We start from the raw sequence: 14914 nt of genomic DNA on the forward strand, positions 1-14914 counted from the left end.
ACATAATACTTTTGAAGTAATAATGCTTAAAATGAGAAGCTTATCCATTAGAGGGAGAGAATAACCAAGACAAGCAACATGTAAACCATCTATATGAAAACTGGCGGCATGGACACATGACTACCTGTAAATTGTTTATAAAGCAAGATTAAACAAGATATAAAATAGATGGAAGGTCAGCTAAAGTGTGAGATAGGGTTAAGGCAGATACAAGGAATCCGGCGTCAAGTGTCTGTTGAAAGAGGTTTGTCCAGCCCTTTGAGGATTATTTTCCAAGACTCAGGTGGAGTTAGATGACATTCATTTTAACATAAATTTTTATTAAAGTATATCCTATGTACAGAAAAAAAGTGCACAAATCATAAGAGTACCACATCCTGATGAATTTTTCCAAAGTAGCCAGCACCCAGATCAGGAAAGATAGGTTGTTGACGCCCCAGGAGTCTCTTCATGTCCCCTTCTAATCACAGCCACAATCTTGGGTTCTAATACCATAGATGTTTTTAAAAAACATTTTTGTTGAATATATAATCCATATACCATAAAATTCACCCACTTAAAGTATACAGTAATGTTTAGTGTATTCAGAGAGTCCGTGCAACCATCACCACAATCTGTGTTTAGAACATTTTTATCACCCTCAAAAGAAACTCCGTACCTATTAGCTGCCACTCCCCACATGGGTTACTTGTACCTGTTTTAAATAGAACCCAACAGCAAGCTTGATTTTTTTCATCTTGACTTCTTTGGTTCAATGTGTGGTTTCTGATACTTACCCTTGTGTTTGGTTGTGGTTTGTTCATTCTTATTGCTCTGTCCCACAATTTCTCCGTTCTATTGTTGATAGACATTTGAGTTGTTTCCAGCTTTTGTATGAACATTTCATATGTGATTTTTGATGAATGTCAAGTTTCTGTACCCAGGCGTGGAATTGCTGGGACATAGGGTAAGCATATACTCAGCTGTAGCAGATACTGGGAAACAGTTTCCCAAAGGGTTTATACCAGTTTATAATCGACTCGACGGCACTGGGTTTTTTTTTTTTTAATCAGGATTTCAGAGTTCCAGTTACTCCAGGTCCTGGGCATACTTGATACATCCTTTCTCATTTTTATTTTAGACATTCTGGTGAGTGTATAACAGTATCACATTGTGGCTCTAATTTGCATTTCCCTGATGACTAGTGAAGTTGAGCCTCTTTTTCATGTTTAATGGGCGGTTGGATATTATCTTTTGTGAAGTTCCTATTCAGGTCTTTTTTATCGTGGTGGTTTATATTTCTATTGAATTGTCTGTCTTTTCCTTACTTATGTATAGTTCTTTATATATTCTGGGTATGAGTCCTTTATTAGATATATATCGAAAATAACCTTCTCCCACTCTGTGGCTTGCCTTTGTGCTAGGTTACTTTTTCTCCAGAGGGGAAGTAGTCTTAAGATTAGCTCAGATATTGACATAGACCTTAGCCAGATTGATTTTAGAAAAACAAAATCACATGTCAATCATAAATAACCTAATTTTTCTCCTATTTAATGATGTCATCCTAGTGGCATGCCTAAGAATATAGGATTTGAGAGAAGAGGAAATCATGTGAAGTTTGTTAAACTTTAGTTTTATTAGATTATTATTTCATATAAGACTTGGTTATTCTTATTCTTTTGGTGTGCAAGTTTATGTGCCATATATGTGTGATATAGACGCTGCCAGTTGCAGACTCTTTTTTCATTCTCTTTTACTCACAGAGCCCTACCTTATTCAGAGCTACAATATGCACAGTTAAAACTACTTGCTGTCCCAGGACTCTTTGTAGCTAGGGTTGGCCATGTGACATGGTTCTGCCAGTGAAATAGAACTCTACTGGGTGGGACTTTCAGGAAAGCTATTGCTTTTCTAAGAGAAAGACTTAGCTTAGGTACTTGACAGCCATCTCACAATCTGTTTTTTTTTTTTTTAATTGTAAAAAAATATGTAACACATTTGGCAGTTTAATGTTTTTCATGTGTACATTTAATGAAATCAATTACATTGCCACGATCACAAGTATCTGTTGCTAAATTTCTTTCACTGTAAACAGAAGCTCAATGCTTCCTACATAATGACCAAGTCATAAATCTTGATGATGAGAGACACCTGCTAAAGGTGGCAGAGCAGAAGATAAAGCTTGGTCCATTGATGGCATTATAGAGTCATTTTTGGTGGTTTGAACCCATCCAGCAGCTCCACAAAAGAAAGGCCTGGCAAACTACTTCTGTAAAGATTATAGCCAAGAAAATCTTATGGAGAAGTTCTGTTTTGTAACAAATGGGATTGCCATTAGGCAGAATGGACTTAATGAGAATGGGTTTGAGTGTTTTGGGTCTAGTTAGATTTTTGTCTTTTAGTTCTTTTGATCCTAGGCACTTCTGTTGAGTTAACTAGCGACAACTCAGAGAAGTGAGATACTTAAGATGTCTGGGCGCCAAATTTCTGGTCCACAGGTGTGCTGGTTTTGAAGCTGTTATCTCGGCTCCAAACCCACCTTCCATATGTGATGGGACTGTGCAGACCACATTTTTGCTTTGCTAATTGGCTCTTTCTTGGGCCCCACCTTGGGCACACAGAGAGACTAGAACCTGGAAAAAGGAAGATGGGATTTGCTCCTTTTTGTTTTCTTCCTATTCTTAGCAGCAAAGACACAGCAGTGGTTCTCCAGTCTGGCAATGAAAGTTAATCTCAGAAGCAACAGTTGGTTCTAGTTTGTGTTTTTTTCACACTTTAAGAACCAGCTTCATCTTGCCACTCAAAGACCACAGCGATAGTCAGCTGGTGCCTGCTGTTCAGAGGTTTGAATCCCAGCTCTGCGGGGTCCAGCCAAGCTCCTGAGGCACCAGCTGAGAAGTGTCCCCTCCTCAGAGGTTTGACTCCCAGCTGTGTGGGACCTCTCCTTCAAACTTCTGAGCTGTAATAATTAGAATTTCTTTTCTTTTTTTTTTTTTCTTAGCCTTAAGAGTGGTAGTGTTACTGTAGCTACCATCTCTGTGATACCTCATTGTCCCCTTTTTGTTTTTTTCAGCTCTTCAAAACCTGGTTAACAATTCTTTATATTAAGTCATCCCTCTTAAAATAATTGGTGAGGTCTTTGTTTCCTAGTTCAACAGGTAGCCAGATTTTCAGCTCCTGAGCAAAAGAGAATGAGACCCAGGTCCCCTTCCAAGCAATCCCAATCTCAGATTGATTTTCCAGTAGTAGTCACCAGCACATGGACTTTGTTCCTAGCTTATGTGAATCACCCCACACAGGGACAACTGTAAGGTTATGGGGAAGCTAATAATTGACCTATTATACTGTTCTTCAGTTTCTTCAAGACATTCTGTTGGCCTGTCTGTTTTCTCCCACTTTATCAGCACTGTCTTGGCTCCCTTTTTCTCTCTAGTCAGTCGAGATCCAATTATCATTTTAGTCACTCTCTCCAGTACCCTCTACTCTTTTACCCTCTTGTCCTTCTGCCATGCTCATACTATAAGTGCCAACCCAACATCATTCTCCTCCCATGTCCTGGCAAATAACTGCTGCTAGAAGTAAGTCACAACCTCCAAGTGTTCCAAGGAACCTCAGTGATGCCTGGGGAACATTCTCGGTTTTCCTTTCCTGTCAGTAACTATTCTATTCCTTTGTGACTCTGCTTAAGGCCCCTCTCCTGCCTCTTTTCCCTGTTTTTGGAAGCCGACCTCATCTGTTTTTTTCACACCAGATTGACTATGGAACCAATCATAAGGTCCTTTTCTATTTCCAAACATACTTTCATCTCCTTACTCGATTTGGAGGAAAAGGTGTTCCTCTACCAGTTGTAAGCTAAATCTTTCACCTCCCCTGCCTTCTTATCACCTTCTAATATATAATTTACTTACTAATTTTCTCCCTCCTTCCATCCTGACTAACCCAAACCCAGTGCCCTCGAGTCGATTCCAACTCATAGTGACCCCATAGGATGGAGTAGAACTGCCGCATAGAGTTTCCAAGGACTACGCCGCCAGGGTTCCCTCCATCCTGACTATAATATAAATTTCATAAAGGCAGGGGATTAGTATATTTTGTTTGCTGCAGATGTAAGATATGAGAGAAAGAAAGCAATCATGGATGATTTCAAGATTTTTGACCTGAGCCCAGAAGGTTGGCCTTGCCAGCAACTGAACTGGGCAAGGCCATTAGTGGAGCACGTTTGGAGGGGAAGATCAGGAGTTCAGTTCTGGACACGTTAGCATTCATGTGGAGATGTTGAGTCAGTAGTATGATTTATGAGTTTTAGAAAGGAGATGCAGGATGTAGGAATAAATGTAGATGTCACAGCATGTAGGTCACACAGAATACAGTTGTCAATACCATGGGCTAGATGAGACCTACAAGAAGAGTGAATGTCAATACTAAAGAGAAGAGGAGTCCAAAGACTGAGCTTTGGGACACTCCAGTGCTAATAAGTGAGGAAGATGAAGGAAAGCTGCCAAGTAGATTGAAAAGAAAGGCCCTGTGCTATAATCGGAACACCAGAAGAATGTGGTATCCTGGAATCCAAGTGAAGAAGGTGTCTCAAGGAAGCAAGAGGGATCGTCTTTGTTCATTGTTGCTGGTAAGTCATATAAAGTGAGCAGAGAGTTAACCATTGGATTTGTGGGGCATCATCACTGACCTTGATGAGAGTGGTTTTGGTACAGTAAAGGGAATGAAAGATTGGAGTGGGTTTGAGAGAATGGATGAACGAATGGAAAATGAGTTAGGAACCTACCAGGTGGGGGGGGAATAAAAATTTATGAAGACAAAAGTGAGCTTCTGATATAAATCCTAGTGAAATGATAAACACATGGGCATGATCAATTAATCTCTAAACTGCTTACACTCCTGAATTGCTATCCAGGCCCTTCAGCTCTTGCTTGTGTGGATACTGACTATGCTGGGGGCACGGCTTTATGCAAGGCTTTGGAGGTTATAACTCTGCAGGGCTCTTTCACATGTCCTCTGTCAACTCTCTTGAGACAGAGCCCCCACAGTGCTGTATTCTTTACCTGGCTGCCTCCCCTACAGTGTTGGATTGAAAAATCATTTCCTTTGCTGGGCTGCCCCTCCCCAGCTTTGCATTTGAATCCTGCTTTTGTTTGGAGGTTGTATGTAAACCCCATTGGGCCTGCATAGTATGATTAAGAGTGTTGCTGATGTAACTTGTATGAACTCAACACTTGTAAACTCCTTTAAAAGTAACTTGCCTGCCCATCCTTGGTGAGCAGTCTTAGCAGTAGCAGCTGCAACTGACTCCATTTCCTTGTACAGCAAAATAAAGGTGCATTTACTGTCCTCCCACCTTGGTCTCTCGTTTATCGGCCAATACAATTCATATTGAGTAAGAACCTGGGGTTTCCACCAGGTGAAATTTCTGGCGAGCCAGCCAGGAGCCATCTGCTTGGTTCCCGAGGTGAATTGGAAACAGAACAGCCCCGATGTCTGCTGCCACCAGGAGATTTCTCCTGGAGACCTTGGAGCAGCTCTGAAAGCCAAACTCCCCTGGGACCCAAACGATGGCTCTGTGAGACACATGAAACACACCTGGGTTGTTTGGTAAGTGCCTAGGTAAGGCCTTAGAAGAGTCCTAAGAAGTGGGAGAAATTGACTGTTGAGGGCATTAGGAATCTGAGGTTATTTGGTAAGTAACATGGTAATTCCTAGGTAAGGCCATAGAAGAGTCCCAAGAAGTGGGAGGAATTGACTGCTAAGGGCATAAGAGGCTCAGGTACCTGTTAAATTGTGCACTGGATCAGGTTGTGTGAGTGTGTGTATCCAGAGAATGGGGAATGTTCAAGGGATCCCAGAGTGCAGCCCGCTAAGATGTGTTCTTAAGAACTGGGAACAGAGACTCAGACAGATGTGGCCTTAGCAGCATGCTTGTCCCTTTCTTACTTTTGCCTCTTTAAATATATGCCAAATAAAACCTTTCTTTTTGCTTTACTAAACTTTGTGGTGTTTTCACCTGACAAGTTAATGGTATAGTTGTTGCAGAGATTCTAAAACCATGAATCCAGTCGATCTCAAGGAGATTGGGACTGTGGAGTAGGAGCCAGCAAAAAGAGAGGTCCTGTCTTCTGGACCCAAGTATTCACACTCCATGTCCCTTCAAAACCGACAGGGTGAGTGCTCTCAGAAAATGAGCCTTTGCTTCATCTTTTCCTCATGTTTTCTTAAGTTTTGTTTGGCATATTTGTTTGAAAAACCAATTGTTTGATTAAGGAGAATCTTTCTTAGATTTTTGCTTGATTGTTTAAGAGTGTATCTGGTAACTCTTGGTGAACTGCAATTTAGATGCTGATTCATGCATTTGAAACATTAAAGAGATAATTCTATTTCCAAAGAGTTCTGAGTCACCATAAGTGGCAAAAATTCAGGCATGGGTCAACCAGTAAAAGCCATCAGGATAGTCACCAGCACTCATAATGAGCACTAAAGACTCCCTAAGGTAATCTCGAGACAGGTTAGAGCACTAGACTGCCTGCCACTGAAAAGCAAACTCTCAGGAAACCAAGGTTCACATTTGTCTAAGCAAAACACTATCCAAACCCTGTGGCATTCCTCATTAGGTTTCTTTTTGTGGCTCAAAGAAAACCTGAAAAATAGTGCCCTGTGTTGCCAAATTCTCAGGGAGAGGTGGCAGCTCCTGACCTGTATTAAGAAATTTGCAGGAAAAAGTGGCAACTCCTGATCTGTTTTATAAAATTTGCAGGAAGAAGTGATAGCTCCATACCTGTTTTGTGATACAGTTTCTCAATAAAAAATCACAATAATACTCCTCCATCTGACGCTCTGGCAAGTTAGTAAGTTTTATCTAAAACCTCTTATTTCTGCTGAATTGAGTCTTATCTTACCAAAAATTGCTATATATACTTTAAGAAACTAAAATCCCCATATCCTTGTTTTGTGTGGTATTGTTTATGTGGTCTTTCTCTTTTGTTTTGTTCTGAGAGCTTGCTTCTGGTCTATAGCATTGTGTCTAAGTTTCTGTCTTGTATCAGGTTGTAGGCTATGGATGGCTGAGAATTGCTGTTTTTTTGTAAGGCTGTCTTAAAACCTCAGTTCTTTCCTCATCCAAAAAACCTGTGTCTTGTGTCTGTCTTATGATTTAGATTTTTAGTAGCTATATTGAAAAACTTAATGTTTAAGTCAATTGTAAAAGCAAAGCCTTTCTAAGTAACTTAAGCTAGATATTACATGAAATGAGTTTTATCTAAAGAAAACAGATAATTTTGTCTTAAAGTAAAACTAACAGTTCCAGAGTATGAAAAAAGAGGCATGGGACAAGTCTAAAAAAAAATTGCTGAAGGGATTTAGTATTTAGTGAGTAGATAAAAGATTGTGATAAAAAGAAAGGGAAACTGCCTTCCAAGAGAATAGTAAAAGGGAAAGAAATTAGTTATCTTTTGCCTTTCAAAATGCGTAGATCAAATTAAACATATGTTAATGAATTGGGATAACCCCCTCCCAGCGCCCCCAGCCCCCAGTCTCTGATGGAGTCATTTACAAAATTGCTAAAGAGCTTAGGTATTTACTGGGTAGGTAGCCTTTCAAAATGCCTAGATCAATTTAAACATATGTAAATAAATCAGAATGACCTAATCTTTTCTTCTACTATGAGTCAAATATTAAAAACAAAGAACAGAGAGGGTAGGGCAACATCAGGGTTCCTCAGCGGCCCCCCCGTCCCCCCCCCCCCAAGCTCATATAGCTCCAGGGAAGCTTTTGAAAGACTCTAAGAAGGTGGAGACGCTTTTAAGACAAAAAGAAGATAAGAAAAATTACTGCTTTACTATTTTTAGAAATTGGGTGGATCCCAATCATAAAAGAACTATGAACAAGTCCTCTCTATTGTAGGGCAACTTTAAGAAGCCAAAAAATAGAAATCACAATGAGACACACCTGAAATGACCTGAGACAATGTTTCCAACCCTAACCAGATTCTTAAGGTTATATCACTATCAGTTGAGCAGAGACTTTGATTTCCAAAGCCAGCTGATAAAATTTTTAAGGGCAAAAATTAGATTGAGAAAATATGGGAAATAGTAAAAGTTGAATAAAAACTTAGAATGTTTAAACAGACTTTCTTTCAACAACAGTTATGTTTTATGGTATACAGGCTTAAAATAATTTCTAAGACATTTTAGGTAACTTATTGATGTTAAATTAATAGATATTGGAAATGCTGGTGGCATAGTCGTTAAGTGCTACAGCTGCTAACTAAAAGGTGGGCAGTTCGGATCTACCAGGCGCTCCTTGGAAACCCTGTGGTGCAGTTCTCTGTCCTATAGGGTCACTGTGAGTCGGAATTGACTTGATGGCAATGGGTTTGGTTTTTGGTTTTAATAGATATTTGTCATAATTTAAACTTATATACTTTTGCTTTTTATGACAGAAGAGAAAGGAGATATATATGTATATGTATATATTTGGGTCTGCTAATGAGTGTGTTCATTTTTGCCATTTAAAGGGATGCGCTATAAGAGGTATACAACAAAGGCAATGTTTAAGAGCTTTATTAAAAAGAAATTTATTTGATATGCTTAAAAGTTTTATCTGTCTGACTAAAGTTTACTGGTTTAATGTATAAGATTTTTAGGAGCTTTAATGTTAAATAAAATATAAAACAAAGAATTGGGTTTCTTGCTGTTAAAATAACAAAATTTTCTTTGATTTCTGAGTTGAAGGGTTATTCTTTATGTAATCTGCCTTGAAGGCAAAGATTTGGCCTCTCATTAGAATAAGATTACTGAGCTGAAAAACAAGCTGCATGGCTTTTAGAGAAAAAAAAAAAAAAGCTAAGGTTTTTACTTTAAGATCTTTGGTCGAATAACTTAAATATTGTTTCACAGTGACCTATAATAAACCCCTGACAATTCTGAGACTTCATGGAAGGCCACGAAAAATTTTTTATGAAGGAAAAGTGCTAAAAAGTTTTATTTAATAAATTACATGTAACCTGTTGTCAAAACAAACAAACAAAAGCCTGATCCTCTTTGGGTTAAGATTTATATGTTAGTATTTCCTCTTGTTTTTTTGCCTTATATTAGACAGCAAACACATAATATTATGTCATAGTTTTATCATTATTTCCTAATTGCTAACTTGGTCGCAACTTTTTCAAAGCCAATGGTTTGATTGGGGGATTCACATCATTTACCTATGAATTTTTTTTTTTATTACTATTCAGATATTTAGAGACTTGATAATCTTTGTATATTCTTGGTATTTCCTGACTATATGGTATTATGCCTCAAGATTATTATATATTATATCTGAAGCTCTTTAAAAATATGGTTAATGGTTATATTTAGAAATATTTTTATCTAAAGTATTTTTTTTTTACTGATTTTATTTGGCTTTTACATTATGCTTGTAATTAATTTCTATCAGGTCTTTCGCTCTAAGAGTATTATTTTTATAAATCATGATCATATTAAGTTTTGTCATCTGCAGAAAAGTTTTTACTTTGCTGATTTGCTGAAAAAGTTTGACCAAAATATCTCAACCAAAAGATGGACTATATTGGACTTGTGAAAAGGACTATAACTACACTGAATAAAATTTCCAGAACTCCTATGCAGAAGCTGATGGGTTCACAGACTGCAGCTGATCCAAAATCACTTGGAACAGAAATTAACTACATAAGACTGAGTAAATGAAAGGAAACTATGGTTTTATGTGGGAATATTGCTGATGTTTTAATGTCCTACTTTCTGGATATAAGAAACCATTTTCCTTTCTTCTAAATTATTTAACTAATGGGTTTACATATTGTAACTATTAAATTAGAAGTTATTCTCTCGTAAAAACTGTTTTGTGACACTTTTGCTTCTGAGAAAGTGACTCCATGACTGTTAATATGTAGACCAAGGAGGGGCAACTTGCCCTCTAGAAGAATACTTAGTATGTTTTAAGCAGATTAACTGAAGGCCTCCAACAGGGGAGGTCCATCCTATAGTGTTAATCATGTATTCTCTAATGAAAATCTAGTTGTCACATGTGAATTTTTCTATACTTTCTGTTTCCTCTAGACAAACTGTGTGTGTAGTGGATCCAAATATACTGGTTTTAAATGATCCCTCTCCAACTGACAGTTTCCATGGGCAACCTCTTTTCCAGATTCCTGGTGAATGCATGGGCAACGAACTTTGAGTATTTTAAGATCATCTTTAGCTATTCATAGAAATGATGCTAGTAAGTACTGAAAAGGTATTGTTAAATTGTTACACACCATAAAACGAGAGTTAAAAAGAAACCCATTTGGTCCAACAGTCAGGGTATGATTGGTAGCTTTAATTCCTAGTTATGGTATAGTCGAATTGGAGAAATCTTTTAAGAAATTTATGAATTGTTATGGGACAAACAACAGACGAAGTTGCTAATGAGATAAAAGCACAACGGTAGTCTCTGACCTCATTTAGCCAAGGTGACATGAGGTAACAAAATAGCCTTAGATTTTTTTTATTAGTCTAAGAAAGTGTAGTTTATGCTGTAGTAAATACCTCTTGTTGCATTTGGATAAATAGCACAGGAGAAGTAAAATAGGATATACATAGAATTAGACAGCAAGCTACTTGGTTACACACTGTAACACCCCTACAAACACTGGATTTATTTGGTCGGTTACCATTAAGAATAAGTACATGGGCTAGATCCCTACTGCAAGGGATAGTAATGTTCTTAGTCTGCATCCTGATAGTATTAGGCATAATAAAATTCATCTTCTATTGTCTTACATACCTAAAAGGGCAAAAGGCAGCCTCGGGCTAAAATGTTGATGTACATTGAGTCTGCTCACTTTGGCAATGCGATTGATAACATCCTGGTGAAGAACCAGAGGATATCCGATGGAAAACCAGCACTGCAAGTTTTAAGAGCCTGCCATGGCCGCCATCTAAGGGCTTGACTAAGTCCAGGTATTAATATCTGCAATCTCCATTCAAAAGAAAAGATGATTTAAGAGATAACATTGGAGCCATTTTGGGCATAAAGAATGTAACCAAACTGGAGCTGGACTCACAAAGACTCATAAAGACACATCAGCTAGGCCCTGAGGTGTAAAGAAAATAGCTAAAACAATCTGACAAAAAAAAAAAAGAATCTTTCAGGGAGACATTCACATAAACAGGGCATAGAGCCATTCTTTTTCTTTCAGTATTTAGTAAATAGTTATAAACAAACAAGAGGTCAGTAGCCTCAATGAAAGGTGTAGGTACAATACGTGACCCTCTGTGAAAATATGCCAAACAATTCTGAGCTGGGCTATAGTTCAAAATGGACACTGGTCTTGAATGACCAATGTCCAAAAAGAAATGGGAGGAGTGAGACAGAAGAGTGCTGTATTCTTTACCTGGCTTCCTCCCTTACTTACAGTGTTGGATTGAAAACTCATTTCCTTTAGCTGGGCTCTCCGCCTTGCCCCCTACCTCCCCAACTTTGCATTTGAATCCTGCTTTTGCTTGGAGGTTCTGTGTAAACCCTACTGAGCCTTCATAGTATGGTTAAGATTGTTGCTGATGTCACTTGTATGAACTCCACACTTGTAAACTCCGCACTCGTAAACCCCTTGGCAAGCAGTCTTGGCAGCAGCAGCTCCCACTGACTCCATTTCCTTGTACAATAAAATAAAGGTGCCTCTCCTAGTCTTCCACCTTGGTCTCTTGTTTATTGGCCAATATGAGTCGTGGCGAGGAAGAACCTGGGGTTTTCACCCGGTAACACCCTGATCAATCAATTCCTTGAGTGAGATATTAATGAGCAAGCCCCTGTCTATATACTTGCTGATCTCTTGTTCATGGGAATCCTCTTTCATGTCTGCCTTCTATCTTTTTAATGCTGGTTACTTCATTTTCCCGTGTATTGTGGTCATATGTCCGTTTGTAAGCTTTTGAGGACCTGAACCTAACACAACATGCAGTGACATGGCTGACAGGCCTCCCGCCTGCTTGCTCGCCCTTGTCAGTGGTATCCCTACACAACTCTTTTTAGAGAATTTTTGGCGTGAGCTTTTTTTGAATTGGTGTTCTGGGAGAGAGAAGAGGCTGCTAATTCTAATGCCTTTTACTGGCATTAGGGTGTTCATTTTGTGTACCCTAATAACCAAAATAGCAACTGTTTGGAATTGCCTTGTAGGCATCATGTAAGGTGTGTGTGTGTGTGTGTGTGTGTGTGTGGTGTGTGTAGTGAAGGGTAGGAAGGAACAGAAATAGTCCCGTCTTCCTGTGTGCCATTTGTTTTCATGTGATAGATCATAATGAGGAGATATAAGATTTATTTCCGGAGAACTGAGGTATTTTTACATGTAAAAGACTTATAAAGGTCTCTCTCTTTTTTAAACCAGCATAGATCATCCCGAGATGCTGAGGCCCTGATTGCCTCCTCAAGGAAAGAAGGCCTCAGGCTTTCCTCTGGGCAGTGTTTATGGCTTCTTGTTGTTAGGTGCTAGCCACTCAGTCCGACTCATAGCAACCCTATGTACAACAAAAAGAAACACTGCCCTGTCCTGCGCCATCCTCATGATCATTGTTATGCTTGAGCTCATTGTTGCAGCCACTGTGTCAATGCATCTAATCGACGGTCTTCCTCTTTTTTGCTAACCCTCTGCTTTACCCAGTATCACGTCCTTCTCCAGGGACTGGTCTCTCCTGATAGGTCCAAAGTACGTGAGACAAAGTCTCACCATCCTTGCTTCTAAGGAGCATTCTGGCTGTACTTCCTCCAAGACAGATTTGTTCACTCTTCTGGCAGTCCATGGTATGTTCAATATGCTTTGCCAACACCATTACAGAAAGTCATCGATTCTTCTTAAGTCTTCCATATTCATTGCCCAGCTTTCACATGCCTATGAAGCGATTGAAAACACCATGACTTGTTTTTTGTTTATGGCTTGTTGTGTATGGCTTGTTGTGTTGTTGTTGTTAGGTGCCATCAAGTCAGTTCCGACTCATAGCGGCCCTATGCACAACAGAACGAAACACTGCCCAGTCCTGAGCCATCCTTACAATTGTTGTTATGCTTGAGCTCATTGTTGCAGCCACTGTGTCAATCCACCTTGTTGAGGGTCTTCCTCTTTTCCGCTGACTCTGTACTCTGCCAAGCATGATGTCCTTCTCCAGGGGCTGACTGATCCCTCCTGATAACATGTCCAAAGTATGTAAGACGCAGTCTTGCCATCCTTGCCTCTAAGAAGCATTCTGGCCACACTTCTTCCAAGACAGATTTGTTCATTCTTTTGGCAGTCCATGGTATATTCAATATTCTTCGCCAACACCACAATTCAAAGGCGTCAAATCTTCTTTGGTCTTCCTTATTCACTGTCCAGCTTTCACATGGATATGATATGATTGAAAATACCATGGCTTGGGTCAGGCGCATCTTAGTTTTCAGGGTGACATCTTTGCTCTTCAACACTTCGAAGAGGTCCTTTGCAGCAGATTTGCCCAATGCAATGCGTCGTTTGATTTCTTGACTGCTGCTTCCGTGGCTGTTGATTGTCGATCCAAGTAAAATGAAATTCCTGACAGCTTCAATCTTTTCTCCATTTATCATGATGTTGTTCATTGGTCCAGTTGTGAGGATTTTTGTTTTCTTTGTGTTGAGGTGTAATCCATACTGAAGGCTGTGGTCCTTGATCTTCATTAGTAAGTGCTTCAAGTCCTCTTCACTTTCAGCAAGGAAGGTTGTGTCATCTGCATAACGCAGGTTGTTAATGAGTCTTCCTCCAATCCTGATGCCCCATTCTTCTTCATATAGTCCAGCTTCTCGGATTATTTGTTCAGCATACAGAGTAAATAGGTATGGTGAAAGAATACAACCCTGATGCACACCTTTCCTGATTTTAAGCCAATCAGTATCCCCTTGTTCTGTCCGAACAACTGCCTCTTGATCTATGTAAAGGTTCCTCATGAGCACAACTAAGTGTTCTGGAATTCCCATTCTTCGCAGTGTTACCCAGAGTTTGTTATGATCCACACAGTCGAATGCCTTTGCACAGTCAATAAAACACAGGTAAACATCCTTCTGGTATTCTCTCCTTTCAGCCAGGATCCATCTGACACCAGCAATGATATCCCTGGTTCCATGTCCTCTTCTGAAACCGGCCTGAATTTCTGGCCGTTCCCTGTCGATATACTACTGCAGCCGTTTTTGAATGATCTTCAGCAGTCGATGTTTATGCATTCCATTTTGTTTTTCATGATTTCCGATTTTCCTAGGTTCATACTTCGTACATTCCAGGTTCCGATTATTAATGTTTGCAGCTGTTTCTTCTCTTTTTGAGTCGTGCCACATCAGCAAATGAAGGTCCCGAAAGTTTTACTCCATCCACATCATTAAGGTCAACTCTGAGACAGCAGCTCTTCCCCAGTTATCTTGAGTGCCTTCCAACCTGGGGGGCTCATCTTCCAGCACTATATCAGACAGTGTTCCGCTGCTATTCATAAGGTTTTCACTGGCTAATGCTTTTCAGAAGTAGACTGCCGGATCCTTCTTCGTAGTCTGTCTTAATCTGGAAGCTCAGTTGAAACCTGTCCTGCATGGGTGACTCTGCTGGTATCTGAATACTGGTGGCATAGCTTCCAGCATCACAGCAACACGCAAGCCCCCATGGTACGACAAACTGACAGACACGTGGGGGGCTTATGGATTAGGAAGTATAAAATTCTGTCTCAGTGGGCTCACACAGACATGATTCAGGTTCTCAATGGAGTGTTTCATTTTTTGCAGGGCTTAGCCCATTCAAGTGGCAAACACTTCAGTAAGGGCTTTCCATCTAAGGTATCCTTGAAGGCCAGGCTCTAGTATCCTGCTAGTGAGGGGATGCATGTTGGGCTATTGGGCCTGGAGTTTAATAGCAGCAAGGTCTCTACTGAAGTGAGCCACTCAC

Source organism: Loxodonta africana, chromosome 4, assembly GCF_030014295.1.
Source record: "Loxodonta africana isolate mLoxAfr1 chromosome 4, mLoxAfr1.hap2, whole genome shotgun sequence".
Lineage (NCBI taxonomy): Eukaryota > Metazoa > Chordata > Mammalia > Proboscidea > Elephantidae > Loxodonta > Loxodonta africana.